The 27,633-nt window shown below is 42.2% G+C and overlaps 1 protein-coding gene and 1 long non-coding RNA gene across 4 annotated transcripts in view; one reads left to right on the forward strand and one right to left on the reverse strand.

The window, feature by feature from the left end:
- ZNF536 (zinc finger protein 536) overlaps positions 1–24,161 on the reverse strand; it is a 448,938-nt gene extending 424,777 nt beyond the window's left edge. Inside the window, exon 1 of one of the 3 annotated variants that reach the window (XM_083750421.1) lies at positions 24,080–24,161. The gene's annotated coding sequence lies outside the window, so the exon portion shown is untranslated. Of the gene's footprint in view, positions 1–19,798; positions 20,586–24,079 lie in introns of those variants that run through there. The other 2 variants (XM_083750419.1, XM_083750420.1) reach the window with 2 other exon arrangements.
- LOC310849843 lies at positions 23,294–24,220 on the forward strand. Its single transcript, XR_014567126.1, has 2 exons — positions 23,294–23,519; positions 24,125–24,220. It is a non-coding gene; the product is annotated as an uncharacterized lncRNA (long non-coding RNA).
- The last annotated feature ends 3,413 nt before the right edge of the window (positions 24,221–27,633 follow it).

The raw sequence follows: 27,633 nt of genomic DNA on the forward strand, positions 1-27,633 counted from the left end.
TTCAAAACCCAAGGTAGGAGCACACGGAATGCTGAGGAAACAAGAACAGGTCTGCAGCCTGGGAAGCTAAGTGGGGCTACTGCTGGCTTGTGCCAGAAGAGAGATTCCTTGGAAAGCCTGGGTGCTGCAGGTGCACCTGCTTTTAAATGCAACCTCTATAATGTTGTAATGGTGTATACTGCCGCTTGCTCCTTTGCTTAGTAAGGGCACTCCCTTATTGCTCATTTTCTGTCTTCATGGAATTAATGTGAATGTTACTTCATCAATAGGTGGCAGAGCAAGCCAATCTCCTTTGGTGCCTGGCCGTGGGGTTGATTGCGCAGATGTGTCCTTCCTCCCATTCCTGCTGATTCCTGCCAGTGTCATTCCACTGGTGTGGAGCTCGCTTTTTGTCTGCTGGACAGCCAGCAGAAAGCCCCTAAACAGGTGTTTTTTGAGAGAGGGGAGCATGAGGGGCTGAGCAAGCCTGGGATCTATTAGATCCCATGATGGCATTGAGCCTGTTCATTGAGACAGCTCCAGGCTTGCACAGAAACGGCCTTCCTCCAATCTCTCACACCAACCACTGCTAATTCAGTGGCAGCCCCACTACTAACTAGCCCATTAATGCTTTTATAAGCATAACTGTTTTGGATACTAAATACTGCAGATTTTCTCTTCACCTCTCCTTTGCTTGGTATGCATTATGGCCATTAGCTACTAAATCCTGACTGATGATACAGTAATGGAAATGTAGAGTCGGAATAGATGGATTTTTAAGGATTCTACATTTTTGGACAGAAATGTGGTGTTGTTGTTACCAAACAACAGATCTTCCTGCTAGGTGGGTGGGTGGGTGGGTGTAGCACCAAAGTTTGGTTGAGTATTTTGAGATAGCCTTTCAGTTGTCTGAATCATGCACTTTTAAAAGAACCTCACTGCAGTAAGGCAAAGGTAAATGGCCACATTTTAAAATAAATGTGGATTAATTCCCTACATTGCTCATCAACCAACTGGCATGCACTGAGTCCGTGCTCAGAGCAAGACGCCTGGCCCCATGTGCTTGGATGGCAAAGGTCTAGCACTGATTAGGAGAAAAGGGCCAAAACATGAATACTACCATGTATTGATCAGGGAGTAATGGCTTTCATTACACCACAATTCCTATTTAACTTGGTCTGATTCATGAAAGCAAAATAACAACAACAACAACAAAATATTTCTGGTGTCTCTTTTTCCTCCCCTTTTAATTTGGACCGAATGTCAGCCAAGGGGAAGATGTGTTGCCATGCCTTGGGGAAAACATCTCATCACAGGAGTGCTTCCAAACTCTTAGCACTTTCCATGGTGCCACAGCTGTGCAGTCACAGGTGCCGGTACTGCAGATGCCACAACCATGGAAGTGAGATTAAATGGAACAGACTCCAGGCAGGGAGCCAAGAAGACATCTTATGAGCTTTCTGTTCAGAGACCCTTCGATTTTTAAGACAGAAGGGTCCAATATTAACCTCTAGTCTTAACACAGGACAAAGAATTAGAATGTCAAGTGATCATAACTGAAAGGCAAAGTTTCTTGTGCTCATTTGGGATAGGGAATGTGTCCTATTCTGTAGGTGCATGGTTTAAGTTTATATTTTATATTTGTTTTCTTTTTTAAAGTCTGTATCTTGTTCCAGGACTCTGAATAAAACGTAGAATAAAATGCCAAATAAATCGCACAGCATCTAAACAAAAGAGAAGGGTGACTGAAATTCGTAATTTGATACCATTTTTGTGTGCGCTTGCCATTAGATGCTCTGAACCACAGAGGCTCAAGACCTTTTCAGAAGAGATTTCAGAACCAGTCATTTCTCACGTCTGTAAAGAGCTTCACTGATATAAAAGTGGCTTTCTTCTGCTTCCTCTGTCATATTAACAGTTGTCAAAAAGTGTGCACTTGAGACTAAAAAGTGTTCTTAGTTTCCCTCTGAAAGCGGCCCCAGATTTTTCTCACCATAAATAAGAAACACTTTTTTTATCTTTTCTGCAGCATTTTCAGTGTTCGAAGTGCTTTACAAATCTCATTTCTATGAACATATATCATGAGGCCATATAGGCAACGCTTGTTAACTGCTTGAAATGGTACTAGCAAAATAATAGGTATCGTTATGCAGAGCGACTAGCACAAAAAACCACACGGAATATTCTAAGTTCAACTAATTACTGTTCAAAGGATAAAACCACTCAAGTTCCTGCCCAAATCATGCAGACGGTATTATTGCACTGATGCTAACGGACATACCCTCTAACCTACTGTGGATCCCGAGTGAGAAGGGCCTCGCACGCCTCACAGAAGGTGCTGTGTTCCACAGAACAAAGTGGGTGACATTCATCAATGCACTTCAGCCCCCGCCCTCTCCCGTTTCCTCCCTCTCAACAGAAGGCACAGCCATGGTTCACCGAGGCCGGGGAGAAAGCAGAGGAGTTGCATGAGCTTTGTCCATTTGGCAATTCACGATCACTTTAGAAAAACACTCCAGCAATTCAGCGCTGAGCAGCCACTCAGGGAGCATGGTACAGTGCATAAAATGGAGCATGCTAGTTAAACTATGCAACTCTTGAGCTGTGCCCTCCATTAAGCGTAATTGCATTATCTGACAAAAAATCAATGTTCAGATGACACTCAAGAGTCCCAACAGCTAATCCTGGACTAAATGTGCCTGCGAGTTTCCTTTCCCTGAGAAGTTTTATGCTGTGCCCAAGTCTCTGAATCAGTTCCAAAGGAGCAGGAAACGAGCCTGTCTGCTTCAGCTGATTTAGTTGCTGGATTTGGATGGAGGGGACAAAGGTTTAAACCCATCCTCACTTATGAGCTGGTCTCCATATTGAATATTTAGAATGCCTAAAGCCAATATTCCAAGCCTCCACATCAGTAGGCTAGTGGCAAATTCAGAAGTGCAGGGTCCCTTCATGTTGGTCACACTGTACCCACTCACAGTCATGCCCCTATGAAGATGATATAGCCTAATATAATAATTATAGTAATTAATAATTAGGAATGCATTGCAATGACCAATGCAGATCTCCTTGCGTTGCTTTTCAGCTAACTCACCATGGTAGTTCCCATTGCTCTGGAAGTCCCAACATAGGGAGAAGCCAGCACCTCTACATCCTGGCATTGCATTCCTCTGACTCTCAAGACTCCAGTCCAGAAGCTCCAACAGCACTGGAGGCTGGTTCAGCCTGCCCTCAGCCAGCCCCCATTTGCCTTCCTTCTTACTTCCAGCCAGTCCAGAGAGTTGGCACTGCTTGTCTGCTTCCTCCTCCTCCTCAGTGATTCCCTTGCATAATAGAGGAGGAGCATGGAGACAACAATATAAATGGCTGGTTTTGTCTGTTGTTGGTCTTGGCTCTATCTACTTTTGGGCTCCCTGCTTTCTACCTGACCACTCCCAAGGGGAACAGCCAATACTAGCAATGTGACACTGCTCTACCCCAAAAGGGGATCGTTAGGAGGAGGAGCTGAGGGACACCACCGTCTCCTAGAATATGCCACCCGAGGCAGTCATCTCACTCTGTCCAATGGTGGGATCGGTCCTGGTGCAGACTATGCTAGACCATGCTGATGCTGTATTAACAAAGATTCTTGTGATGCCATAAAAATACCTGGATGCCCGGTTAACTGAATTTTGAAGCTTATGCTTCTGCCTTTTGTACATTAGACCAGTGCACATGGACAGAGCACATGGTATGAATCAGGTGAGGGAGGAAGAGGGAGAGGGAGAGAGAGGGAGAGAAGGAAAGAGGGAGAGGGAGAGGGAGAGGGAGAGGGAGAGGGAGAGAGAGAGAGAGAGAGAGAGAGAGAGAGAGAGAGAGAGAGAGTTTTTATATTAAAAAAAAAGCATGAAAAGGAAATTGGTCAGGCCAGCTTATTCAAACATGAAAACATCACCTAAAGAATTATTATTATTTTTTTACGAAGGATGTATTAATGAAATTTCAACATGGCCCAACATCAAGGCTTGGCATTGCACTTATAAAATGTTACGTTTCTGTAATTAGAAACATTTGCTTGGCTAAAATATGTGAAGCTCTTGTCCAAACAGGACAAACTGGAATAGAAAACTATCCAACATAAAATCAAAACAGTCCCTTTTCTGCCCCCACCCCATCCCAAAAATAGGCCATGAGGCACTCAAACAAAGGTACCAGAACATGCATATATAAGTTGAGTTGAAAGAGATGCATGAAGCATGTTGCATAGAATGGGAATGTCAAACATCAGTTGGACTGAGCTTGTTTCCAAAGCCGTCTAATCTACTTTAGATAGTTGCAACAGCCATACAACAAAACAACTGTCAATGTCGTACTTCAAAGTGTATCCAGAATAAGGGAAATGGCTCCCAGATCTGTATATACGTGGTTGTTTAAACATTCATATGATAATTTAACCACACATTTGTCCTGATTTAGAAGCTGTTTGCATGGTGATTTACAGAGTGTATCCAACTTCTTTGTAATCTTAGCAAGAGTAATTTCACAGAAAATACGAAATGCATAAATGACTCTTGCGTTAAACACAGTAGTTTGCTACAGTTAAAAGTTTTCACTGACTGATTTAGCATTAAAGATCTTAGAATACACTGTTGTAGTTTAGACAGCATCTTAAGCAGAGGATTTCATTATAAGGCAAATGTTTTCTGCAAGTGTGAATACCTTGATTCAAACAATGACAGACTGGTCAAGCAAGCTCAAAGCTAAAAGATGGCATAGACCACAGAATGTAGTTCTTCATATACCGAATAAAGTTTTCAACAAGTTGACCTCTAGGGAATTGTTTTTGAATGTACAGAAGTTGTTCAAAGGTCAAGGGTATTGTATACACTCTGTGGACTTTTCATGGATAACCCAAAGTATGAGGAAGGGAATCAGAAAGCATCATGGAAATAAAAATAAAAGCATTTACACAGATGACACTACAACAAAGTTTGGGTCTCTTTCGTACATCATGTAAATGTAATTAGTGCACAGCAGGAACAGCAGAACAGTGCCATTCTAAAGTCCAATGAGTTCTGCTCAGAGATCGACCCTGGCTACCAATTTGCTACTGGGCCGTGTTCAAGGTGTTACTATTAATATATAAAGGCATTAACAGCTTTGGACCAGTTTATATGGGATTGTCTGTGCCCACTTGACTGCTTCAGTCTGTGGAAGTGGCACAATTACAGCTGACACACAATACTTGTTCTGCACTTGTAAGAAATTGGTACTTTTGTGTTGCAACAGCTATACTCTGGAACTCCCTGCCAATCGACATCAGGCAAGCACATTCATTGTTCCTCTCTTGGTGCCAGCTTAAAGCATCTCTGTTTAGGCAAGCCTATCCAGGCATGTAGAAACTGACATATGTTTTAGCATCTTTTTAGCTTATTGTTGATTGTAAAGATCAGTTGAACATTTTAAAATACCTATTTTGAACTGTTTTGTTATTGATAATTTTAATTGTGTGTTTGATTTTGTAAACCACTTATTATTTTTTATCATTTATTAAATTTGTACACTGCCCTTCACTGAAAGATCATAGGGCAGTTTACAGCAAAAAAAATACAAAATGAGAAACACAAAATACATAGCAAAAGAACAAAAACAAACCAATAATTCCCCCCACACGAACACATTGAAAAGGCCATAGAATGTTAATCTGCCAAAGGCCTGATTATAGAGAAATGTTTTCATCCGGCACCTAAAGATATGTAATGAAGGCACCAGGTGAGCCTCCCTAGAGAGAGCATTTCACAAACAGGGAGCCACTACAGAAAAGGCCTCTTCTCATGTTGCCACTCTCCAGACCTCTCATGGAGGGGGCACATGAAGAAGGGCCTTAGATGATGATGGCAGGATCTAGGTCAGTTCATATTGTGTGAGACAGTTCTTGATGATCCTGAGCTGTTTAAGGCTTCATAGGTCAAAACCAGAACTTTGAATTTGGCCCAAAATTTGCAGCCAGTGCAGTTGGGCCAGGATCAGTTAATATGCCCCTGTGAGCAACCTGGCCACTGAATTCTGCACCAGATGAGGTTTCTGAACTACCTTCAGAGGCAGCCCCACATATAATGCATTGCAATAATCTAACCAAGAGGTTACCAGAGCACAGATGACAGAAGCTAGGGGTCCAGATAGGGGTGCAGCTGGGGCAACAGCCAAAGCTAATGGAAGGCACTCCATACCACCAAGGCCACCTGAGCCTCAAGCGACAGCAACTGATCCAGAAGTACCCCCAAGCTATGTACCCACACCTTCAGAGGGAGTGTAACCCCATCAAAAGCAGGCAAACTCCCATCTATCTGGTCTAGGGAACCACTTTCAATCAGTGCCTCAGTTTTTACTGGAGTAAGCTCCAGTTTGTTGGCTCTCATCCAGTCCATTACTGAGGCAAGACCATGGTCCAGCCCTTCCACTGCCACACCTGCAGATGTAAAGGAGAACTGACCGAGGTTTCACTGCAATCAAGTGGTATATGAATTTTGTTTAATAAATAAAGGTAGGTTCTAGTCAGCTGCATGTACTTATATTGTCATGCTTGAAAGCCAGAGTCTCAATAGCAACTCAGATCTAGCTTTTTTTAATGTTAGTGGTAGCTTATTTCTGAATTCATCTTAACTTTCCCATGGTGTGTCATGTTCTCTGATTTACAGGATCCTACATAAGGACATGGGTGGCGCTGTGGGTTAAACCACAGAGCCTAGGACTTGCTGATCAGAAGGTTAGCAGTTCGAATCCCCACGATGGGGTGAGTTCCCGTTGCTCGGTCCCAGCTCCTGCCAACCTAGCAGTTCGAAAGCACGTCAAAGTGCAAGTAGATAAATAGGTACCACTCCAGCGGGAAGGGAAACGGTGTTTCCGTGCGCTGCTCTGGTTCGCCAGAAGTTGCTTAGTCATGCTGGCCGCATGACCCAGAAGCTGTACGCCGGCTCCCTTGGCCAATAAAGCAAGATGAGCACCACAACCCCAGAGTCGGCCACGACTGGACCTAATGGTCAGGGGTCCCTTTACCTTTACATTTTTTACATAGGTAAGATTTTATTGCTAGGCAAACTATGCAAAAGCCAAACCAGCATTTGCAACTCTACTGCCACCATTACAAGTTCCCCAGCCTAAATACATACTTAAAATATAGTATGTCCTAGGCAGCACATACCCACAGCTAAGCATTTCCCAGGAGGTCATCATAGTCAAAGTTGCCTGCAATTTGCTTCCAGTTAATACGAGTCTGCAGCTTCTTATGTGACCAGAACTATGTGTGAACTGGGCCCACAGAAGGACCTTTTATCTACACTGAGTCCTCACTTGCAGAAGAAACACAAAATGTTAATGTACAAAAGCAACGGAGTTAAAGTCTGTGTTAGCTACATATGTTTATTTCAGCTGATGTCAACAAGTATTGTTAGATTTGGGATAGAAGCCCAGCATGAAGGCTGGCACAATCAAAATGATAAATTTCTGATTGCTTTACATGTATTTTGAATAAGATTCTAGAAATTATTATCATGGTTTCCTCTTTCATTTTACTTGTCATTAATAGAGACACTTGCTTTATGCTTCGAGACAAATGCATGCTTTCAGTATAAAATCAAGTTCATACCAAAGGGAATCAAAATCTAAACATGATAACTGGATGTTTATGATTTGTTTCATCAACAAAGAAATTTCACTCTCCCCCCACCCCCAGGTCTGTAGTATTATTACCAGGGCATGGCAGCTGCAAAGTGCAACTGACTTCATTTTGCATGCCCTATGAAATGCCAAACAAGTGAATAGACAACAAAATGGTGCTGAACAGGATTTTAATGCTTTCCTTCACTATAATACTGTCACTCATTCACAGCATTGACACTGCTGTGTTTCTTTAAGGGTAGTATGAAGCATCAACTTATTGATCTCAAGATAAAATATTTGCAAATGCATTTGAACTTGATGAGGTCCTAGTCAACATTCCACTACTAACATAAAATACAGCAAACAAAAATAAACTTTCCCATATTATAGAGCCTGTCAGTTCTGTCACTAAGCAATGGTAACCCCAAGGATGCATTCATGCAAAGATGCATTCACACTTGTAAGCGCAATATTTTTATTTTTTTTTACAATTGCAGTATTACTTCTTATTTTAAACTGCCATGATCAAGGGAAATTATCAGCTTCACCACCACCGCTGCCACTGGGGTGAAGAAGAAGCTTTGTCTGCAAGAAGTCCACAGGCATTCATACAAGGTACCATGTGAGTACAAGTGGACACAAAATGGACTTCAAAAACTGGCCCATAATATATGAAAGCAAAGGCATATCATGCCATAACCACAATAAGCATGCTGAAGAAAGCAAACCAACAATATTAGACACTTCAATGACAGCTGCATTCTGACATAACGCTAAACCATACATTAGCGCTATAGGATTTTGCCTGGGTGAGCCATGGTGGTGTTTTCCCCTCCCCCTTTGCTTCTGTGGTGTGGCTTCAAGAAAGAGACTGGATGTTTTCATTTCCACTGGTAACTAACCAGAGTTACTAGTTTCTTCCAAACTTAGAACTGAGGTTAGCCCCTGAACCGAGCCACCTGCTTGGCAAGTCCCCCCCGCGCTGCGCTAAACCGGTACGGCACGGTGCAGGGACTCGCTTCCGCAGTGCTGGAAATTGCATCTGCACAGACACCGGAAATCACATCTGTGCAGACACAGACGCCGGAAATCGTGCCTGCGTAAATGCAGGCGCCAGAAATCGCGGGCGCTTGTGCTCACACACACGCGTCATCCGGCCCACAGAGGGATCTCTGCTGGAGTGAACCGGCCCAGGCGAGGAAAACCTTGCCGACCCCTGCTTTACAGAAATGAGCCATGGATTGTGAGCCATGGTTTGAAGTTGTCTTGTTTCATTAATCCATAGTTAAAACTAACCACAATTTGCCTGGTTTCAAACATGAGTAACCTATCTCCTCCTTACACTTTTGGTCTCTTCTTTGTGTCTGAAGGAATGGTGGGGAACACATAAGGCTCATTCACACAAGACCTTAAGGCTCAAGCCACAGGTTAGCATTAATTGTGAACCAGGCAGTGCTCGAAACTCCCATTATTCTAGGTGCATTTTGCGACAGGGAATTTCATTAGTGTAAGCAGTTTCTGAGCTCTGGGTGCAGTACTGCGCCTAAGATTTCAGATTAAAACTGCAGAGTGGAAGGAAAGGCAGACCTTTTTCTGCCTCCCCACTTCCAGCTACTCTCTGAAGACTGGAGAAGAGACCATCTTAAGAATATTTGGGGGGGTGGGGGAAGGATTAGACCATGTGGAAAATGAACGTAATATTTTAGCTGCAGTTCATTCATTTTCAGGTTTGTAGTCTTGTTATAAAAAAGCATGCCTAGATATTCCATTGTTGTGCCCATAACCTAGGTTTAAGCTGCCATTTAGCTCCTAGCTTTCATATCTCAGTTTCTAACATTGGAACCAGAGAAACTGGTTTCTGAGAAGAATACTCTTTCCCAGTCCCAGTTACACCAAGGACCGCTCCCTGAGAATGAAATGGAAGTGGATGAAGAGTCTCATCAGGTGTTGCCTAATTCCCATTAAACCCTTTCCCACATACCTCATGTTAACAGAACACACCAGTGTATGTGTTCCAACTTCAATGAGCCAGTAAAGTTGGGCAGAATTTTACCACAAGAAGACAATGCTAATTAAGACAATGCACTTCTTTCAATGAGGTTGTGCACCACTGCTCACATGACACCAGCTGTAGTAAACACCTGTGTACACCACAGATACAGCTGTCACTTCTCAGGTTCACCACTTGTGTGAATTGCACACTAATATGCATTTTACTTAGTGCAGACAAACTGAGAAGCTGTATATCACCACATGTTGCCAACACACATAGATACAGTAAAACAGAAGCAGGTGCACACACTATTAGTAGTAGTAAGCATTATTAATTGCACTTATTAATTGCTTTTTTTAAAACTATGTAAAATACAGCTAAATCGGTAAAAAAAAGATAAGAGGAACAGAAGACAATAAACAAAATTCCTGAAGTATTCATCCAGTAATACTGTAAGAAAGACAAATCCTGCCACCCTGCCCACTGAAAGATGAGCAACACAGCAGAGGCCAGAATCATACAAAGGTATGGTTCACTTCACCTTGTACTTAAGTAGGTAAGCATGTCATGTGTGAATATGTCCTTAAATTCCATTCTAAAAGAATTTCTTCTCATCTCAGGCTCAAAGCACATTCCACAAACCTCTTTTGATATGGAGAGGCGAGAGGCAAAAACATATGCTGTGTCTGTTTCAATGGATATTGGTTCACTCAGAAAACACATTCTTAGCTTCCTCAGAGCCACAGATTCAATTTTAATGGATTTTAGGTTAGGCGCAGTGGTGTTCAAACTTTTTTCAAAGAGGGCCAGATTTAATGAAGTGAAGGGCCATGAGGGCCGACCAAAGTTGTTGAGCTCTTTTTAGGATTGAGGTTGTCAAGGTTTTGGGGGGATTTTACCCCAGGAAATAAATTGCCACAGGTGCCAGATTAAAGCAACCAGCAGACCTATGCTAGGGGGATCTTACTTAGGTGAAAGGCTTGGTGGTGACCTTGAGAGCAATGGCTAGTCTACGCAAACAGCAGTGGATTAGATGAGCTACTTCTCTGACAGTATAATGCAAATTCAACTACAGTAGTACCTCGAGTTACATACGCTTCAGGTTACATACTCCGCTAACCCAGAAATATTACCTCAGGTTAAGAACTTTGCTTCAGGATAAGAACAGAAATTGTGCTCCAGAGGCACAGCGGCAGCGGGAGGCCCCATTAGCTAAAGTGGTGCTTCAGGTTAAGAACAGTTTCAGGTTAAGAACGGACCTCCGGAACGAATTAAGTACTTAACCCGAGGTACCACTGTTCTAGTTAATATCCAACTAAGTCATACTCAGAGTAAGCCCATTGATTTCATTGGGTTCAATCAGACTAGAACTTATTTCACTATCTCCTTGCATCTCGAAGCAGAAACTTTTCTGAACTTGACTACATATAGGTAAATCATATACATACTTATGATGACCTAGATATTTCAAAATTCTCTATATAGCAATATTTCTAGGAACAATGCTGTCAAGCATGATGTTTCATTAGCTATTAGACCTATTATGCTATTATTAAAGTTCCAGCAATATTTCAGTGTCATAACTCTGCTTGCTTCTAAAGGGAAACTTAACACCTATAACTTTCAGAACGCAAAAAGGTACCACAGTCCTACGGCATATTTATGATACAGAACGGATCCATTAAATTAGGGGTGTTTTGTTAGGTTTTAATTTTAAGAACTGCATTGCCAATTTAAAATTATCCAGTGGGCTTCACCCCTAAACACAGATCTGCATATTAGGGGTAGATAGATAGATAGATAGATAGATAGATAGATAGATAGATGATAGATAGATAGATAGATAGATAGATAGATAGATAGATAGATAGATATAGATAGATAGATAGATAGATAGATAGATAGATAGATAGATAGATGATAGATAGATAGATAGATAGATAGATAGATAGATAGATAGATAGAGATAGATAGATAGATAGATAGATAGATAGATGATAGATGATAGATAGATAGATAGATGATAGATATAGATAGATGATAGATAGATAGATAGATAGATAGATAGATGATAGATGATAGATGATAGATAGATGATAGATGATAGATGATAGATAGATAGATAGGTAGATGATAGATAGATTAGATAGATAGATGATAGATAGATAGATAGATGATAGATAGATAGATAGATAGATAGATAGATAGATAGATAGATAGATAGATAGATAGATAGATGATAGAGATAGATAGATAGATAGATAGATAGATAGATAGATAGATAGATAGATAGATAGATAGATAGATAGATAGATAGCCTGGCTGACATGGATCACAGAGACTCGGCTGCTCTCTTTCAAAATGGGAACAAAACCAAGTAAGCTGCCAGATAGAAATGGAATCTCTCTCTTTATCCAAAAAAACACAAAGTAGCACAAAGTCCTGTCTCCCGCTCACCCCAACCTCCAGAAATGGCTGACATTTTCAAATCAGATGGAAACTGGTTTGAGAAGAAACACAGCAAGCAGCAGTTTTTCTCAATAAACTACTGGATACAGGATTAATTGTGGTGAACACAGTGGTGTAGCATGGGGGGTGCAGGGGGGGCCGGCCGCACCAGGCGTAACATCTAGGGGTTAGGGTTAGGGGGTGCAAATCCACGGGTTAGGGGCGCAAATTACTTGCCTTGCCCCGGGTGCTGACAACCCACGCTACGCCACTGGGTGCACATTAAGTGTACACAAACTTCAAATACCACTGAGAGTGCACTGGAGCCACAGTACATGGCAATGTGTACACAGCCCTATTCTACAAAGCCTCATAACGCCACAACCCCCTCACGTGTTCTTCTAACCTGGAGTCAACTGCACCTTGTGCTAATCAGATTCCTACATCTCCAGAACTTCAAACCTGGTTTCAAATTCCAGTTACAAGACCATTTCTGGTTAGTGCTAACCATGTTCACCCGTTCTAACCACAGCTGGCAGATTGGGAACAATATATTATTAAATGGACCCTAAAAGGGAAAAAGTTGCAACTTGTTCAGATTCTAAACCCAGAAAACAGGTGTTTTTTTCAACTGTCTTAAAAAAACAAAAAACCTTTTGGTTTTAGCAGTGCACTGCCCAAAGCTGGATCCAAACTGACACTACCTCTACCTCCAGTTTCATAAGTCTTGCCACATCATTAGACAACGGTTCCTGTCTTCATCTGTCCTCCCACTGCTACCACAGTGCCACCATAGGCCTTCACCCTAATAAAATGCAAATGGGTCCTAGTATTTTGGTAAAGGAAATAAGTATCTCATTACAGTTTTTGCTTCCACCAGTATCTCAGAGAACAGAAATGTCTGAAATGGAGACGGACACACACACACCCTGACTGCCTCTTAAATGTATCCAAGATTTGGGTGAAAGGTTGCATAAAGCTAAGAAATTTCCCCATAACAATGTATGTGAGGGGGGGAAAGTTAAATTCCAAGGGAACGCAATGAAATCAACTACAGTAAGCCCTAAAGAAGAGGGGGGTAGTCGCTTTAATTTTGCAACAGGTGAATCTACATTATTTTACTTATTTGAAACATTTATACACTGCTTCTCAGCTACAACCTGCCAAACTCATCATTTAGCAAGAAGTGCCTGTTTCCAGCTCTGACTAGTTTGCCAGTCACAGCCATTCCCCGAAACCTCGCATCTTGATTCCTGTAATGAGCTTTGTATTGAGGCTTCTGGAAATGGCAGCAGGTGCAGAATGGTGATCCTAGAGTGCTAGCAGGTGCTTATGCACTAAGCCATGTAATACCCATTCTGCACAACTTGTACTGGCTGACTTATAGGTTACCTGGCCCAATTCGAGGCCTATGTTTTTGATGGAGGTGCAGCAGCAGGGATCATTCTACTTGTAACTTAAATGTTAATTCTGTTAAGATTCAAGTCAACTAGCCCAGAGCAATGGCAGAAAAAATTAATTGGTGGGGGCACCGTATGGGCAAAGTATATTGCTAGGTGGGCAAGATGTTTCTTACATATTAAGTTCTCTGAAATAATAACAACAACATATGTTAATTATTAACCTCCAGCAAGGGGGGGGCAAGGGCAGAGCTCCATGTTTGTGGGGGGCTTGCCCACCATCCCATTTCTGGTGCCACCCATGGTCAAGAGTGAAATGCTGCTTAGCAACCAAGCATGATCAGGCAGCTCATGCTCTGAATGGCTGTGTAGTTCTGAGGGAGTTTTTCCTCTGTGTGTTTGCCTGAATGTTTCTCCTGCTATGTACAAAACTTGAAGTATAAAAGGGGGGAACCTCTCTGTCCATTGCTCCTCACAGTTTACACAGTGTTTTGTTCAGTTTTCTCAATAAAGTGTTATTAGGATTTCTCACTGGACTCAGGTACTTGTCAGAATGCCTTTGCATATACAGTGGTACCTCGTGTTACAGACGCTTCAGGTTACAGACTCCGCTAACCCAGAAATATTACCTCAGGTTAAGAACTTTGCTTCAGGATGAGAACAGAAATCATGCGGTGGCGGTGCGGCAGCAGCGGGAGGCCCCATTAGCTAAAGTGGTGTCTCAGGTTAAGAACTGTTTCAGGTTAAGAACAGACATCCAGAACGAATTAAGTTCTTAACCCGACGTACCACTGTACAGACTGGTCAAAGCTCTGAGATTGGCAGCATGAGCCCTGCTTGCAGTTCTGAGGGGCAGCAACAGCATGTTTTGTGCTGATACAGGACAAGACCTTACTTTGGGCTATAACTACTACCTAAGGTCTTAATCAGTCTGATCTGATCCTATCCCTGTAACTGTTTTGTATTCAATTTTAGCATATTAGTATTGTATCAATATGGTATTGTATCAGTATTTGATTTATTTGCATTATATTTTTAGATACTTTTTTGGAAACTGCCCTTTGATTTCTATGTTATGAAGAACCATCTATACAGTTGAATAATAAATAAAAGGTTGTTAACAGGAACATAAGAGTGGTTTTCAACTAAGTTGAACTCAGATTAGACCTATTAAAATTGATAGAGATAACTTGATCATATTCATTAATCTACTCTGGGTAAAACTTAAGCTGAATATCACCACAATAATATATTCTATTTTGTTGTATGAAATGAAGTCGCATAAATGTATGCACGTCTGTATTAGTGCAGAGAACTTCGGGAGGGGGAGCTGACTGTTAAACCTCTCTGAGAACTGTAGCTTTGTGAGGAGAACAGGGATTTTCTAACCAGTCAATCATGCTTAAGAAACTACACTTCCCAGGGTTCTTTGGGGAAACTGTTTAAAGTGGAAGAATAGTGCTTTAAATGTATCATGCAGATGGGGCCCTGGACAGGCTCAAGAATGTAACATCTTCTTTATTCCCAAGTCCTCGGCACTTCCATGAGTTTCCAGGGCTAGCTCATGGAGTGCATGGTTCCCATCTAGCCTTAGAAACCACCCCTTGGAGCTTGCAGGCACTTCTTGCAAATGTAGAGGACTCTGATGAAAAAAGGACATTAAAAGCAACAGTTTAAAGCACTCTCACACACAAACTCTGGTACTTCTCAATAATAACAAAAGCAGAAGCTCAACTTGACAGGCTGTTCCAATCAAATGGTTGTTTTAAAACAGTTGTTTCTGACACCGATGTTACGGCTTCATTGTGGATACCCCTGTATCACCATCCTAAATGCAATACCCCCCTCAAAAAAGGTAGAAGAAGCAAATTCCTGAGTGGCACTCAGCCTTTTCCACTTAGTTCCATCACACAGCTCCGAAGGAAATGTCAATGCAAGCCTATGGAGACCATAATACTGCTGTATATCAAAATGAAACCTAATCATTGCACATCCTTGCAGATTCATCAATATAAGAACTTTTAAAGAACAGGAAAAAGGCCAACCAGTCTCATATATCAGCCACGTTTAGCATAAAGTTGCCCACAGTTTTCATCATTTTCACTGATAAAATATTCACCAATTTGAGTTTCACCAATGCTGCCAGAGCTTTTATTCTGAGGCTTGCACAGACATCACCTTCCTGCGCTCCAGTTGTCCATCTTTGTACATCTGCACAGCTCTGAAGTCACAGAACAGCACCCATGCAGATGTTAAGCATTATTGGTGTTTGCCAATGCAGCCTTGATAGCCTTTTCTGCCACGAAGTCCTACCGCAATGGGTGACGATGTGAGTTTTACAATGTTAGCCCTTTTTATGAAAGAGAGAGAGAATCCCATGTTATTCTTCCCTTGGTTGCAAGGCTCTGACAAATGATCATGAATGCAACTTTGCACGGTGAAATACAAGGGGTCAGATTCTGAAACTGCTGGTGCTGCTTTTGCGTCATCTCCTTGATTTGTGTTTAAACCATAACAATATTGTGACAAAACTGTTTTTCTTTTATATGTTATAGTCTGACTTAACAAACCTGAAGCCTTCAAACACCAATTTGGTCCGGTATGCATTTAAAGATATAAATTGCAGCAAACATTAACACATCTAGGCTACAATCCTATTAACACTTAACTGGAAGTAATGCTCCATTGAGCACAGTGGAATTTACTTCTGAGTAAACATGCAGAGGACTGCACTTCACAAGCTCTATCCGATGGGATAGGGAGAGATAAGCACAGTTCACTAGAAGAACTGCAGTTATACTTCCAAGAATATTCATTGTGGTCCATCTGTTTAATTCTACATACTTTTTGATATTAGAATCACAAGATTGCAACTCATCTATTAGAAGTTTTCAGTTTAGTCACTCCCCTAGTGTAGAAAGGAAATGATGATAAAGTATTTCCTCACCTGAACCAAAAGACGTATTATCAAATTTCCCGTTGATCACTGGGAGAAACGAAAAAGATCATTCATATCCTGCGGTTAACTCTACCCATTCTTATCATTCTAGCAATGTTCTGCTGGGTTATTTTTCCCACGGAGACATGAGGAAATAGACAGATGACATCAATCCATTCCAAGATGACCATCAAACACCCGTCAGATCATAAATAGTCTCAAGCTCAAGGTCTGATTCTCAGTACTGCATTTTATTTTTTAGAAGTTCAATTTTTCATCCCCCTGACCAAAATCACTCAGTTCTGATATTGCAACTAGAGAACTGGAGCAACTCACAAGTTTAACTGACCCCCACTTTCTCCACCAAAGTTATGCACTTTTACATAAATGTCTTCCTTCAGCATATACCAGCCTTTCTTCTCCTTCTGCAAGTGTGTGTGTATGTGTGTGTGTGTGTGTACATAAACACACACATATAAAGGGAATATTCTGGAAGAACGAACTCAGTATGTCAGATTTTTTTTAAAAAAAATATTTACAAAAAAGGTATTGCAATGTTTCTCCTGCCTGTGCACCCACCTGTTTTTCTTTTCTTTTCCTTAATACCAAACATCATACAGAGGATCAAAAGTATGGCTTGAAGCAAAAACTGGACGATGTTAATTGATATTTTTTAAAAAACAAAATGTTCATAATATACCCTGCTTTTAGTCTCACATTAATCCTAAGTATATTTATTCAGAAACCAGAAAGAATTTATGTAACAGGTATTTCTTAGGTTTAGCAGGTAATGTGAAATCAGAGGTGCTTTTTTAAAAAAGTGGAAAGCTCCTCATTCAACCTGGAAAAATTAATTTGCGCTTCCTTCTGGCTTTTTTTTTTTCTTTTTAGAAAGTTCATATAAATTCAACTCAATGCTTTTCTATTAGAAGCACTCCAAAGACACCTGTGTGCAATCCACAGTGCACATTTTAAATGAAAGAGCATTCTGAGAAGGGTGATGGGGAGTTGGGAAGAGGGCGGGGGAATGAGCTTCACTTGAGAAAAACTTGTGCTTGTTTAAGGAAAACTACAGCTCATATTAATGCACTGGTGGGGTTTTTAGGTCTGTTATAACGCAAATGCCCATGGTCACCTTAGGCTTCCATGGTATGTAAAGAAACAAATGTGTCAGCTTTCTTTCCTGAAGATCTGGCAATTTCTGATCCCAGAATTGCTACAAGCTAAAGCAGTGAAACTGATGCTGCAACTTGTACATTTCTCACTATCCGCTGTTTTGAAGGAACAGGTTATGTTATGGCATCCAGCATGGATACAAATTCAGGAGCGTTTCATTAAATCTCTGGTGAACTCTAAACAAGTTGCTGCTTACTGAAGATCCGAAGTGTGGCTAAGAAGTTAAGCATCCTGAAAAACAATAACTTTTCCATCGTGATAATGGAAGTGCCTTTACAAATTTATTTAAAGTATTCTCTACAGACTTACTTATCTTTTTGCTAACTCTTTGGCAAAATGTTGCCTTTGAGTGGAAATAATTGGGGGGACACTAACGCAATTTTGGTTAAGTCCAACGTAAGTGAGCATAATATGGACTGTTTCACATGCAAATCTGTTTAGTACGGCATAACACCAGCATCTAAATAGTAAATAAATAGCCTACTTAAATGATTGAACATAGCTGAAAACAATGAGGGTTTAATTGTTATATACTTTCTGTTCTGATGAACCCAAAGTAACACCTGAAAAAAGAGCATGTATTCATAAATATTCCATGTTGCCGGGGAAATGCCAACAGAAACTGGATTATAAATTGCAACTGATTTTCTTTGAAACATTAAGGTATTACGGACAAACCAACTTTAAAGGGATGTGTCAAATTAAAATAGATATGCATTTCCAATTAAGCTGAGGCATTTCACTTATGAATGCTGCATTTAAGGGGGCAAAATATTACAGAGGATGCATTGTAAAGTGATTAAAGAAAGCACAAAAAAAGAGCATAAAGAGAAAACAAACACTTGGGATGTGTGTTTCTCTGAAGCTGTTCGTCTTGTAATAAATCAAACCCCATATTAATCTAGCCATGCTGAAAATAGAGATTATGCAGCTAATGATATTAGGGCCCAAACTGGCTGCTACACTGGGTATCCTTAAAGCAACTTGACGCTAACGTGAACTTGGGATGCTGAAAGGACCTACAAGTCCTCCTCCTGTTTCTTTAATTTAGGGAGAGATATTTTGTTAAAAGCAATGAGAAGGCTCAGCCAACAAAAGTGCTGTTGCATTTGCAAGTCTTAAAGCTGGAGAGCTCTCGCTTCATAGGGAAAAGAAGAAGTTAATTCATAGGGCACATAAGGCTTGCAATTGTCAAAGTGCAGACATGTCAATGCTATCATTATCAGGCAGATCGGCCAAGCGTTTAATGGTAGAATCTGGAGACATTCACTCTCCACTATCAGAATGACATCATAACTAAAACAGCCTTCAGCATGGAGGGGCACACACCACACCACAGCAGTTGCCCACTTTTACACTTTTGATCCTCTGGTTCAATTTTGCCACATCCCTCCTTTCCTTTTGGGAGGCATTTGAAGGCTCTTAAAAATCCTGGTTAAAAACCCTCTTAAAAACCCTGGTGAGTCTTTCTTTAAAAAGGAACTCACACAAATAAATAACATTTTCAAAACAATACTTAAAAAACAGCCCCATTTGGAGAAATGGACCAGATTTAATATCAGCCACTTTGTTAGGAATAGCTGTCAGCTATCCTCAAACGTACATCAAGATTTCAGACATTTCTCATTACTCCAGTGATCTTTACTACTGTAAGAGGATGAGGTGAAAGGCATACAATTAGAAATCAGCCTTCTACATTTTTTATTACGTGCTATATAGCTCAGTTTCTCCTCTGGTTTTACACAGGTAGATATAAAATAATAGAGATGACCACATAACTTTACAGACATGTAAACACAGAGACCTTTGAGTAACTAAGCTCTTTATGAACTATTCAATGACAAGGACTCAAAGCAACACGCTTCAGCCTCTGACAACAGCAGCAAGTATACGGAGCACCAATTCCCCCCAAATTACAAACGTTTTAAGCATTTTATTCCCTACACATGCAAATACACAAACACCCCAAGAGCATCACAGCAGGTATTCATAGGCATTGTAAGGAAAACCTCACCTTGTATAATAAGTGATAGGAAGTGGGAAAGTTAGGAAGGCAAAATAAATCATAATCATAGTCATAATAAATTAAAACTCCCAAGGCTACATAAAAAAAAAAAACCTACTATTCAGAAGCACCCAAAGAGACCACATAGTGAATTGCAGACCCATCCCAAAGCCCTTTGGCTTTTATTTACACAACCTATTGATGCACTTTCGCAGGTCACTTACTTTTCAGTTATGTTTGAACCCTGAATAATCATGAAGATCGAAGCAGCTGGGTTTGGGGGACTTCTAGAGGTTTTGGTTTGGTTTGCAAATAAGTTTCTTTCAATGGAAAAAAAAATCCAAATTATGCAAATCTGCTCCCCCGATAGGTAGTGAATATTCAATCAGATGGTGATATTGTAAATACTTCTATCCAACACACCCTTCACAGGGCAGATTTATGAAGCAACGTCACCAGCAGCGCTCTGGTCCTTGTTGAAGCATCTCGAAGTTAATTAAAGCTGCAAATGTCCACCACCATCACCCCCCCTCTCTCATTCAGGTTTACTATTTCAACATCAAACCAGCCAGGAGATGGTGGGGAGGGCTCCCCCTTCTTTTTATACACTTAAAGCGCCTTCTTCCAAAGTCAGTGAACAATGAACAAAGATTTGAGTGATCGAACGGCACAGAGGGAAAAGGTGGGGGGGGGGGATATTTTCCACACAAATAATCAAATCCAGTGGAAACGGTTAAAAATATAGTTGCTAATATTAAACTATGAAAGAAAACATCATTCTCCAAGGCTCGATGTGCAAAGGCGTTCGGCCAACCCCTTACAGAAGAATTTCTTAAAAGAAAGGGGAAAAAGAAAGAGCTAAATGCAGCCAGCCTTCCTTATTCTCAGTCCTTAATGAGCCCAAACAAGGCTCCTAAACTTAATTATGACACTTAAAATAAGCTCCCCCCATCACACACACACAAGCAAGGAAGGCACCACCAGTGCTATCTGTGGCAACCAAAGCAGATCAGCTCAGCAAAGACGGCCCCTGTTGGAATTATTTTAAACTGCACAGAGAGGAGAGAGAGGAGGGAAAACAGAGAGAGAGAGAGAGAGAGAGAGAGAGAGAGAGAGAGAGAGAGAAATCTTTAAAAGTAGATCCCATGTCCGCCTGTCTCGAGCACTGGGAGAAAGACACATGCCTGTTTCTCCAGCGGTTCTTTTTCGCTCCCACTTCCCAGGACCGACTCCTTCCTCCGGCAGCCTCTTATCTCCTTCCCCGTTTCCTCATTGTTTGCATTTTGACGAGCAAAAGCAGAGGCAGGCAAACTTAGCGTTGCAAGGGCTCCTCTCCCACCCCCCCCCCACCCCAGCTCTCATGTTCTGCTAAAGTGAAAATGAAGGGCTCTGACAACTCACGTCTCCGCCTAGACACTATTATAGACATAACAATATCCGCTCAACAAAAAACCCTCCGACAATAGCACCCATTGCACCTCCAGAGAGCCTCCGGTCCGACCATTCGCCCTCTCTCTCTCTCTTCCCCCTGTTTTGTCGTTGTTTTGCAAATTTCTATTCTCTCCTCCCCAGACACTTGGAATTTCGAGTTACCTACCAAATGCTTACGCATAAAATACCAGCATGGTGGTGACATTAGCCAGGCCCCAACCAAACAACACCCCCGCCCCCCCAAAAATATATATATGCATATTTAACTCATTGATTTAGAGCCTTTGGTAATCTGGAGGTGTTTGTTTTAAAAACAAAACTTTAAAAAAATCTAATTAAATGCCCATTGTTTTACACAGAGAGAAACAGAGAGTATTGGTTTCCTTTTTAAAGTTTCCCAATTCTAGGCTTCTTTCCTTTTCCCCCTCCACTTGCTCCTTATCTCTTTATTATTAAATAATGGCCCCATTGCAACAGATGAGCACCTCAAGAGCTGGGATTTTTTTCCTACTGTGGCATCAAAGCCTTCTCTTTATTTACATATTTTCTTAAACAACTTTTTAGTGCTGAAAAACATAAGTTGCTTTTTTTAAAAAAAGAAGTCTATGGCTGTATTTCCCTCCACAAAATAAAAATGATGCAGAGACGAGGAGAAGGCAGCCAACCCCCAACCCCCCTACCCCACCCCGGAAAGAAGACCAGGGGCAGCCACTTCAACAACCTCGCTCCCAAGTCTTCCTACATATATTTAAAAAACCCTCTTCCACCCACCCTGCAAAGAGGCAAGTCCGAGGTGCTGCTTTCCGTACCACCCGCTTGCAGGAATCGCCCCCACCTCTGCCTCTCTCCACGTTAAGTTTCCCTTTTAACCTGTTACTTGAGGTCGTGTCTCCCAAATGCCCTGGATTCCTGTCTGGCAGGTGCTTGCTGCCTGCTTCCGGTGGGAAGAGGGTGGAGGGGCAGATCTCATGCCTGCTCCTTCTTCCAATTCTCTACTGCCCACCACCCCACCCGCAAAGCAATCCCTTGCCTACTCCCCCAGCCCCCCCAAAAGAAGCATTTTGAACTGCTCCGAAAGACAAGTGCAAAGCCCACCCCCCACCGCAACCTCAAAGCCCAGGCGCGCTTCTCGCTAAGCAGAGGTCGAGCAGACCCGGGCACAAAATGGCAGGGCTCGCTGCGAAGGCAGCAGCGCGGCAGAAGTTTTGGCACGCGCGGGGCACGGCGAAGAAGCGAAACTTTTGGTCGCCATTGATTCCGGGGCTGGGGAAAGAGGTGCTACAAGGTTTGGAGGGGTGGTTTGTTGTTGTTGGGGGTTTTTTTGCGCGGTGGAGGGGGGGGGGGTCGCCTTGTTCTTTTTTTACATCTCTCGGTTTGCCCCTGAAGAAGCCCAAAGGGGAGGATGCAACCCGCGCACGTGGGAAAGGAGGCACTTTTACAGAAGTTTGCATTGCACCAATTCCTTTTTTTAAGAGAAAAAAAAACCTAATGAAAAGTTTCTGGGCAACTTGAGAGGGAGGGGGGGTCTTAAATCCTCCATCTATGTTTATTTTTTAAAAAATCCGGGGGAAGTTTTTGCCTTTCTCCATGTCCCCGGCACATAAACACACACGCGCACACCCCGCGAAAGTAACGGATTTAAAGAGAGACCCAGCCAGAGCCGCGCCGGCTCTCCAGCCTCGCTCGCTCGCTCGATCTCTCCTCCAGGCTAAGTTCTACAGCGCCATGCAATGGCTCCTTTGCTCCTTTCATTCTTCTCTCCCCTGACAGCCTTTGCTCGCAAACGTCACTGCTATGGATATTTAATTATACTGTATTTTTTAATCACGCAGGCCCTGTTGCGATGATGCAAAGGGGGGGGTGGAGAGAGAGAGAGAGAGAAAGGACTCCAAACTGACTTTGGCAACGTCTGGGGGGCACCCTGCTTTTTAGAAAGATAGATATTTTTAAAACTCCGGTCCTCCCCCCCAAAAAAATTCTCTTATCTCTTTATCTTTTTCCCCCTCTTCCAAAAAAATAAAAAGAGGAGCAAATAAACAACCCAGCAGGGGCGTCCCTTTTGTCTCTCCTTACCTTCCCAATTTTTTTTTGTTTTGTTTTACGGTACGAGAAACTCCCCTGCACGTAAGCGGAGCGTTGCAAAAAGATTGTGTTCAATGAATAATGAAGCGTATCCCCCACATGATTGACTTGATCATTTGCTCGGGCTGAGAAACGCGGGGTGGGTGGCTGGGGGGGGGGGGGGCGTGTGGAGAGAGAGAGAGAGAGAAAGTGACCAAGGAGAGGAACTCCGATCGGCCAGGCTGACTCCCCCGAAATCTTGGCCAGCCATCCCAAGGACGGGGAGGTGGGGGCGGGAAGGAGGTGTTATTTTCATCTGTCGCTTTTTGGGGGGGTTCAGGAGGACCCCCCTTTTCTCTTCTTCCTTGATAGCGATCAGGCAACATCGCAAGACATCCCCGGCGCTCTCTCTCGCTCGCTCTTCTCTGCTTTGGATTCCCCCTCCCCGATCTGGTAGGTGAAAAGCATTGTAGCATTCAAAAGGCACCACTCCATTGTCGCCTTGGCATAATTCACAGCAACTAGATAGGTCTTGCGGCATTTAGCTTTGATGAGCCAAATGCTCAACCCCTTGATATAATAATCTACAAAAGAATGGGGGCTGGGATCGTCCATTTTCCTCCCCCCTCGCTCGTTCGCTCGCTCCTTTTTCTGCCTAAGCAACTAAAAAAAGGGGGGGAGCATTTAACACCGAGCAGTTTGGGGCATGACCTTGAGCCCGTGTAAACACACTTATTAAAAAACCGAGCCGTTTCTCTAAGATTCCCCCCACACACACACACATCGCCGCCACTCCAGCCTCCCACCCACCCGTCGCCGCTGCTGCTGCTGTTAAGGATCCAGCCTCGATCAACCCTCTCCCCTCCCTCGCCTGTCATTTTCCCTAAACAAATCCGAAGATCTTTCCCCATTTAGGGGAGGAAAGGGGAAAAAAAAGGCAGAGCGGAGAGGGGGGGCTCGAGCAAGCGAGGAGGTGGAGAGGGGGGGTTGAGTATTTAAGCATCGCTTCTTACCTGCTCTGGAAACTATTTCAAGTCTGCTTCTTTGGAAAACTCCAGGGGGAAGCTCAGCGGCCGGCTGGATCGCGCAGCATCCGTCCAAGACGCTCCGGCGCTTAAGAGAAGTAATCAACGATAAAGTGACGTTGATCTGCACTGTAACCTTGTGGCGTATTTAATGTAAATAAGCAGTTATGTTGCCAATCGCACGCATGCAAACAGAGAAAGGTCCTCAGCGTTGCATTTTGATGCTTTCCATTAAGGCTGACTTTATTTACATACACTATTTAGGGGAAAGAGAGGGGGGGAGAAGAGGAGAGAGGGAGAGGGAGAGGAGATCATGATGGTACGAAGACAATACTAGTGCCAAATGATTATGAAAATATGATTTTAATTAATCACGTAGTAGGCAAGGAAATTAGCATACGGTAATTAAACTTCCAGGGGAAAAAAGGGAACGAAAGAAAGAAAGAGGGAGGGGGGAAAACACGCCATGAAGGTTCTTTTTGCCTTATGGGTCTGGAATAATCGGGGGGGGGATATATATAGATATAGATTTAAAATATGAGATTCCCACTCCCCCCCTCCTCCTCCTGCGCTCCAATGCTTATATTATAAAGCAGATAACTTTAAAGGAAAAGAAAAGCCAGCAACTTTAGCAAGGTTGATCTGCTGAGGAAGGTCTAGAAAATAATCTGTAGCCCAGCAGAAGGTGAGAAACTGGGAGTAGGGGGTATGTGTGGCTACTGAAGTAAAAGAAGAGAGGGAAGCGGGGCAAAAGGGGGGTCAAAATGGAGTGGGGGGGGAGAGAAAGCTGAATAATGCAATTATGGATTCTGTGTCCCATAGTTGACAAAAGCATGGTGCCTCAATAGACTCTTTGTGATGGGATTATATAATGATTGTGGGGTAATTATGGGAAAAAAAGAGATTTAGTCATAATAAAAAAGTATCAAAATACATCAGCTTCTTTTAAAAGGAAAAAGCTAGCTCACGACATTAGGGGCATGTTAATAGGAAGGGGGGGCGGTGGGAGAGAGAGGGAGAGAGAGAAAGGCAAGATCCGAACGAGCTGACAAATAAAGAGAAGACTGTGATGCGCATGATTAAGAAGAGATGGAGACAGATTGATTATTCAAAATGCCGAGCCACAGGGACACTTAAAACATTGATTCAGGTAACACTAGTTTCATCTCAACTGAAATGAGTTCCCTGAAGATGACTGGCATACATTTTAAATCAGTTTATGCCGTTAAAAAAAAAGAGAGAAAGAAAGAAAGAAAGCAGAAACAACATCACAAGCAGAAATCTTCTAACATAAACGCAGAAGTCCATGCAAGTGGAGGTGGGGGTTAGATTTCTGGCAATTCCCCGAAAGAATAATAAAAGTATGTGAGTGGGAAGGGCGGTGTGTTTAATTACTCTCTTCCTTAAATGTTCCCATTATTCCTTTCCATCCGATTTGAGAGGGATGCTTACTCGTTTTTCACATTATATGAGGCTCCACCCCCCATCCCTCATACAAATGGGATGACTTTTTAATCAGCTGTCCCCAAAAAAGAGATTTCCAAAAGGATTTTTTTTAAAAGGAAATTTCTCTTTCCCCACCCCTCCTGACTTTTTTTATTTTTTGCTTTTGTTTTGAAGAAGTTTAAGAGCAGTTCTTTAAGACTGGTCCTAGAAATGTGGGGAGGAAGAGACCAGTTTTCATGTCCCGTCTTCCAAAGTTTTGAAATTCACTCCGCACTTCACCATTTAACGTGTCTGGAAATTCTCTTTGAACAAATTCCAAAATACACTTCCCCACCCCCACCCCCGCAATAGAAATTAGCATAGCAATCACATCAATAATATCACTACCGCTATGGGAATGATAACTGGAGCAGTGGGGGTGTTCTTTATTCCAATTCTTTGTGGATCAACAGATTATATTCTCTCGCCTTTTGAATTTGTTATTGTAAAGTCAAGTGATTCTTTATAAGTGACAGCCATGGCAAAGAGATGAGGATGGGAAAGCAGGTCGAGAGGAAGTCACCATATGGACTTTTAAAAAGGCACTTTTTGAACAAGATAATGGGGAAATGGTTGTTGCCTTTTAACCCTTCATGGCCTCAGAAAACACACACACACACACACAACTTCCACACTGGCTTACTCCTGGCTCGTTTCTGGGATTGTCATTAGCAACTTTATAAGAAGCAAAACACCACCACAACAACAACCCCAAAACCCTAAGACTTACGGTAAGTCTGACAGTTTCTGAGTTAGATAAGTGGTCTTATGTAGCCTACCATGCTGCTTTCAGCTCTGGCCAGGACTGAATAGTTTTCTCAGTGTGAGGTGGGCCTCCATAGGGTGATGCAGGCAGTTGCCATGGAAGATACGCTATTCCCTAATGAGCTGCCACTCTGCATCTCCAATGCATTTCCCAGTTTCATATGGCTAACTGTTGAGTTGATTGCTTGTGTTAGAGGTCAGCAGGGTGACTTATTTTTCTCTCTCTTCTAAACCCATTTGCTGGAGAGATTAGTTGTGGGTACATCAACGCCAGTGAAGTCCCTTGTTCATGGCAAGGAGTGACTGATGCTCCTCTTCAGTCTAAGGCGGTGTGCACATTAGTGGCTTAAAAAGCAGAAACACCATCCCACCCCCACCCACATTTCAAGTTGTTGTTTTACACCGTTGCTCGGACCAGAAGGGTGGAGAGGGTTTCTTCACCTGAAGCCGATTATCTGTTTTGTCTCCCTGCAATTGCAAACACACTCTCTGAACTCTTATTCAACAAAGCTGCCACCTGCGCATGTGCAACAGTGGTCCAAACAGTACACACCTCAGCTGAACTGAGGCTTTCATTTTCAAATTGGATGGAAGATGGTTTGAGGGGAAACACCTCAAAAAGGAGTATTTCTCTATAAGCTACAGGATACAGATAAATCGTGACTAACACTGTGCATTCTTGGCTTCAAATATCAGCAGTAGGAGCATGCTGGAGCAAGAGCAAATGGTAATGTGTACATAACCTTAACCCATCTTACACTTGAAAAAGCTTTAACAGGGTTGTTTTCCTGACTTGGTGAAGTCCACTATGAGGAAGCCTGAGAAGACACACTATTAAGAAAGACTATAGTAGTGCAGAAAGTGAGACCCTGAAGTTGCTTACTAAATAAATAAGCATTTACAAAATCTATGTCCTGACCATCTTAGCTGGTGACTTTCAGTAATCCTACTTCCATTTCATATCTCTCTCTCTCTCTCTCTCTCTCTCTCTCTCTCTCTCACACACACACACACACACACTCTCTTTTTGTATTATTTCAAAGGGTTACAAAGATCAATAGTATCTGGAGAAGGGAGGGGGTGATATGCCAAACGTTTGGCAGCTCATTAACTCCGAAGAGTCAAATACTAGATAGAAAACTCTACAAAATCAGTATTTATTCAAATCCATTATGATGATGATGATGATGATGATGATGATGATTATAGCCTTTATACCCTGTATATTCAAAGGACATACAGATATTATGTGGCAGGCATATCAATACTAATACAATTAAAACAGTTGAAAA

Source organism: Podarcis gaigeae (genome assembly GCF_964106915.1).
Source record: "Podarcis gaigeae genome assembly, chromosome: 8".
NCBI classification, from domain to species: Eukaryota; Metazoa; Chordata; class Lepidosauria; order Squamata; family Lacertidae; genus Podarcis; species Podarcis gaigeae.